General features: G+C 46.0%; 1 protein-coding gene across 1 annotated transcript in view; it reads left to right on the top strand.

Annotated features, from left to right (window-relative positions):
• Window positions 1–6265, top strand: part of LOC126520897 (solute carrier family 35 member G1-like) — a 142747-nt gene that overhangs the window by 18289 nt on the left and 118193 nt on the right. The window lies entirely within an intron of this gene.

The raw sequence follows: 6265 nt of genomic DNA, 5'->3' as shown, positions 1-6265 counted from the left end.
CGCAAAGTCACAAGGCCGTCTGAAGTCAAAAGGACGAAGCTTAGAGAAATCCATGTACGGCCCATCATTCGTTACCGTAGCGCTAGTGTCTACCCTGGCAATTTTTACAGGAAACTCTATGGCCTAACCTGCGAGTCTTATAATAAAATTTAATCAAGTTAATTGTATTCTGGAGTTTTACGGGCCAAGAGCACGATCTCATTATGAGGCACGCCTTAGTGGGGGACTTCCGGATTAATTTTGACCACCTGGGTTTCTTCAACGTGCACCTAAATGCGATATAGAAGTACACGGGCGTTTTCGAATTTCGTCCCCATCAAAATGCGGTAGCCGTGGCGGGGATTTGGTCCCGCGACCCCTCGCTTAGGAGCACAACGCCATAGCCACTAAGCGAGCTCGGCGGGAGCGCGATCAGATGGGTGCATGAGCTGCGTGACGCCGCGCTCGTTCTGGCCGTGTACAGGCGCGTGATGAAAACGCGGGGCCCAATTCCCGAAGCTTGCCTGTCGCAAATCCTGCTTGCCAATGGCCGGCCGCCTTTACGGATGCCGCTTCTAACATCACGACTTCCGGGCATCTGCTCTTACGAACAGTACGTTCTAGCGTAACGGCATTTTCAGTTGCGCGGCTGAAAAATCGAGAAGTGAGCGACTGGCCCAAAGCGGTGGCTTTTGAAGAAAAGTGAGCATTTGCGACCGGTCGCTTTGCGAACAACCTGGTCGTGCTACCGCTGTCGCCGGTGGGAATGAGCCTCATGAGCTTTTTAATTCTTCGAGAGCTCAACCCACTTTTCTGTATAACGAACACCTGGCAGCGATCTTGCCGTTTTCGTCGACCGATTACCCAATATTCCGCAGTCTTTTAAAAAGCAGGGCGATTCCGAAGGGCACTGGGTATGTGCGGCTCTTCGAAGAACCTCTTTGGCGTCAAATTCCCCTGTGGAACAACAGGGCTGCGAATTGAGTATGCGCCAGTTCCTCTGCTTCACGCGTTGGCCTCTCCGCCGCGAAGCTCTCTCGGCGAAAATGGGTGCGTTACTGGTGGCTGGGAAAGAGCAGAAGCGAGAGTACGGCAACTCCCTCGCTGTTCGCTCTGCTCAAAACTGAAAACTGGTCCGGCATTCGGTGCGTGACTTGGAAGCAGCACGGGGGTCCACGCCGTGTGGCCGTTTCCCTAGGGACGAACTGCTGCCAGCGCGACGCACCATCCGTCGCTCTCGCTATTACGAAGCCAAAGTCTAGTATGTCTAAAAATGGGAGCCGACCCAGAAGAGCACTGGGTACGTGCTCCTTGGTATGCGCCCTAGGGACCACTGGGTATATGCCACTTTTAAAGCGAAGAAGGAGAAGAACGAGGAGGAAGCAGCAGCAGCAGCGGTAGTAGTAATAGTAGTAGTAGTGGTGGTGGTGGTGGTGGTGGTAGTTTTGGTGGTAGAACTGGTGGTAGTGCTGGTGGTAGTGCTGGTGGTAGTAGTAGTCCCGTCGAATAGCTCATACTTACCCGACGCTGGGATAAAGCCTCGCCTCCCCCCCCCCCCCCCCCCACCCCTCCATTAAAGCAGCCCGATACTAGAACCATTAGGCCACAATTGCTCGTATACTTCTATCGTGTCAACGCCAACTAGCTCTTTGTGATGATCGCCCCGTGTTCCTCCACAGTTCAATTTTCGAAAACACTTATGACTACCAGGTTACTGTGGATTACATTTAAATGAAATCGCAGCCTCATTAGCGCGAGCATCCCTGAGTGAATGTATAATGCCCGTTCTTCCGGTAGTGGTGCACATAACAGCAATTAGATACCGAAAATATTCAATTCGTAGAGATATCATCGAATCAATAATAACATGGACAGAATTTCAGCACATAAAATACCGTGGAAAATCCAGTGGTGTCCATCAAGAATATGAAGTGGTGATCACGAGATTACGCTGCCGTGTCCTTCCATTAAACCTATATTTACAAAGGACTGGTCTGACGCTATCGCATTTGTGTCCAGAGTGCCAAGAAACAGAATCCCTAGATCACTATTTTTTGTTATGTCGTAGAAATTCGGCTTGCTAAATTAGGGTTAATCTTATCATCAGACATAATACTATCTTTCGTTGCGTCAGTTATAGGTATGTCAGCCACAGGGACGTGTCTATGCCGTTTGGGGTTACATACAATCAACGAAACAAATAACTTTCTGAATTTTCATTCGTTATTTGCTTGTTTTGCATGTTTCTTTGTTTTAATCGAATATGCAATAGTCCAAAAGATTAAGTAAATCTTTCAGCACACAATTTTTGGCCAATCTCTAAGTGTGGGTATGAGTCATAATATGAGGTCATCATCATCGTAGAAGACAGCATCTCTGTTCAGTTTTAGGGAACCAATCTTGCCTCGAGTCCGAAAGAGGATTGACCACACTTTAACTGGTTGTAGTGCGTTCTTCCTTCTATAAGTTGTTTTCCTTTTTCCTTTCCTTCCCAGATGGATGATTCCATCTGAAGACCGCAGAAGACCAGCGAATCTAGAGCTGATAAAGTTTTTCACTCACTCACTCACTCACTCCTTCCCTTCCCAGGGACCGTGTATGCCGGTCTCCGGTCCCGGTCAGGGCTCGCCCTGGTCGGTTATGCGTCCCACTGAGTCGGTGCCTCTAGGGTGTTTCATTCGGAATGAAGACCTTGCCCGTAAGGCTCGTTCCCACCGATGGTAGATCCATTGGGTTGACTCAATCGGAAAGTTTCCAGGAGGAGCTACGCGCTATAACGGAGCAATACATTGACATCTCGGAGGTGAGGTGTTTTGGCAAGACTAGCATTCTGTCGTCTAATGTTCATTGCCTCAATGATTTGCTTAGAGATTCGCTAGCATCGCGGTCCGTGCTTTCGTGCCACCTCACCTCGCATGCGTGAAGGGCATTGTTCGTGGTGTACCCACCAATATCTCTCCTGAGGCTTTCTTTAAGATGATCTCTCCGGCGGGTGTTGTTTTTGTCCACAGATGCAATAGATCAGTGGGTGATAACCGAGTTCCAACTGAGAGCGTTATTGCATCGTTCGCCGGTTTAACGCGCCCGTCTGAGGTGAAGGCATGGCCGTATTTATTCCCCGTGGAGACATTGACACATAGACCACTGCAGTGCCGAAACTGCTGGAGGTGTGGACACAGTGCAAATGCCTACAGATCTTCAGTGAGATGCTGCAGCTGTGGCGGCTCTCACTCCGCATCAGCCTGCGACGTAGATGCGCCATGGTGTTGCTTGTGCGAAGGAACACATAGTGCTACGGATAATAACTGTCCTGCGCGAGGCCGTGAGATTCAGGTGCTTGAGATTGCGGAGAAACGCCATTGTTCCCGTGCGGAAGCAATATCAGAAATTAAAGAGTGTGATGTCGGTTACGCAGCCACTGCACCACTGCAACACGGTCGACATTTCTAAAAGCCACAGTTTATGCCGCAGTAGCCGCAGTTATTGACGAACAAATGCCAATAGTTATGGGGCATCTCTTCAACACGTTTGCCGAAGGTATTACCGATATGCTAGCTGCCAAATTCAACAGGCTCCTACAATCGCACTCTTCCGCTGCCACCCCCACTTTAACTAGTATTTCTGCTCAACATTCAAAAGAAACAAACCTGGACAGTCCGACAGAAATTGAGTATGATAGTTCCAAGTGTTCTCCGCTATCAGTATCTGCGGGACCTAGCCATTCATTTGGGCACATGAGACTTGGGACCATCAGCAATAGTCCCCCACTGTCTCCCACTGATTCTCGTTAATCCAAGGCGAAAAAAGAAACACAGTGACCACCACGAGCAGGATGCGTTACGTGCTGATGTGGAATCATCCATACTAGGATCACCATCGCATCAGAAAAAGTTCTTCAATGGAATTGTCGCTCTATCTCCTCCGGTTACGTTGAACTGCTTTATCTAATTCATAACCTGATTCCAGATGTTATTTTACTTCAAGAATCATGGTTTTCATCACATCAGTGATTTACTATCAATAATTTTCGAACATTTTTAGATCGCTGAGGTAGAGGCAGAGGGCTATTAGCATTAGTTTCATCTAAAAAATGTATCATACGGTAACTGTTGCTTTTGAGCATGCGTGTTCCGACTGCGAACTTTTAGGGTTTTTTTTTCACTGCCTAGTTGCACTGCGTTTACAGTGGTTAATGCGTACTTCCCGAACGGAGTTAAATGCACTGCTCACCTGGACTCACTGTACCGAACTTGTTCAAATGTAATGCTCCTGGCAGGGGATTTTAATTCTCATCGCCCTTCTTGGGGGCTGAAAACGGGTCCTTGTGGGAAAATGTTGTGGAATTGGGTGAATGATAACAATTTTCAATGTCACAATTCAGGTCGAATTGCTTTTCTACGTCGGCGATTCTCATGTGCACTAGACCTGACTTTCTCGTCTGCTCAGATGTCTATTTCATCGTGGGATACCTTTGAAAATGGAACAAGTAGCGATAATTTACCCATTACATTTGAAATTATGCTTTCACGTCAGGCTCCTATCGTACGGCAAAGACGGCTCGTTAACTATAAAACTTACAAGTCAGTGATAAGTTTAGAGGTATCATTGTTGACCAGTTGTGATGATCCGCGGAGGGCTGACGAGGTCGTATCACTTCTAAATTCTGTGGCTCAACACGCTGAGTTTACGGTTATGTCTGGCAGCTCGCCTTCAAACTCGCCATCAAACTCACTACACGGGCTTACAGGCGAAGAAAACCAGCATAGAAAAGTCTCCAATGTAATCATTCAGCGATAAATGGGATTGACTATAATTTCTATGCAGCTCTGTTTAAAAGAACTGTGGCAATAGCAAAAGATGAACAAAAAAGACGAACTGCATTCATTTTTGTCAAAACCAGAAAGAACATAGGCACTTTTTAGGTTTTTACGGAGCAAGAAATCTCTCCAACAGTCCGTAGGACCCATTCCGCTGTTGTATCACCCAAAGAAGCGGCAGATTGACTTGATGATATCGCAAAAGGGCTTGAAGCACGCTTTTTTTTCTCAATGTCCTAGACCTAAGAGGTTCAATAGTTCGACATGAATTTGTAAAAGTAACCATGACCGAATTATCCGACGTCATTTTAACTGCTCATCAATCGGCTCCTGGACCAGACCGTATCACAACAGCTATGATTAAACTGTTATATAACTCTTTCCCTAATGAGCGTTTGAATATATTCAACTGTTAACTTCAACATACATGGATCCTGGACTCTATACTAGGAAGATTGCAAAAATTGTGCTTTTACTTAAAAATTAAAACCTCGGATATTGCTTGGACAACATTCGGCCAATTGCCTTTACTTCAAATCCAGTCAAAATAATAGAAAAAGTAATTCATGTCCGGCTCAATAACTTCACTTCTTCTCAGGGTATTCTGAGCTCGAGACAAATAGGATTTAGGCCTCAATGTTGCCTCGATCCCGTGATGACGTCTCAATGGCCTCATCACGGCACCAAATTTTGCAATCTTATTTGTCTGCACTCGATTCATGGCTGGACGGACTGTCTTTTTCCATTAACGTCAAGAAATGCTCATTACTTGTGTTTCCATTGGCAAATCCCGTTTTCATTTCTCTTCATTATCGAAATGAGCCGACACTACAAGTTGCAGCTTTGAAGTACTTAATTTGAGATGATGGTACGCTAAACTGGCAGCAGCAAATCGAAACAAATGCTACTAGAGGAAAACGTGCAATGGCATTGTTTCGCCGGTTCAGTAACAAAAATACAGAGATGCGCAGAGCTACGTTGCTGATGATTTATAAGCTTTACGTCCACCCCATTCTCGAAATAGGCTGTGTTCTTTTTTCAAGATGTGCAGCATACAAGCTAACACCTTTAATACTAATAAAAAGGCAAGCGCTGCGTCTATGTCCTGGGCTGCCACGTTTTGTGACTAACGACGTAATTTATCTGGAGGCTGGAATTCTTCCCCTTGAGTCCAGATTTAAGCAACTTACTGTTCTGACTTTTCTGAAGCTATACGCGATGCACTCCTCTCCCGTTTGCAATCCATCTTCATCCATTCTCTCGATTTATTTTTGAGAACACATTGGTACGCGGCGTTATCGACAACCACAAGTTGTTTTTGTTCAGACGCTGTTATCAAAAATTCATGTTCGGCTACGGTCACTGATTTCTCCAAAAGCTAATTCGTTAAAGGTGAACCTGATTTTTGATAACATTTTTTTAAACCACGCAAAACTTTTCCATCACGCATAATTGAAGGTCTCCTTCAA

Source organism: Dermacentor andersoni, chromosome 3, assembly GCF_023375885.2.
Source record: "Dermacentor andersoni chromosome 3, qqDerAnde1_hic_scaffold, whole genome shotgun sequence".
Taxonomy (NCBI): Eukaryota; Metazoa; Arthropoda; class Arachnida; order Ixodida; family Ixodidae; genus Dermacentor; species Dermacentor andersoni.
The sequence above is the reverse complement of the archived record's forward strand: the minus strand, read 5'-3'. Positions and strand labels throughout refer to the sequence as shown.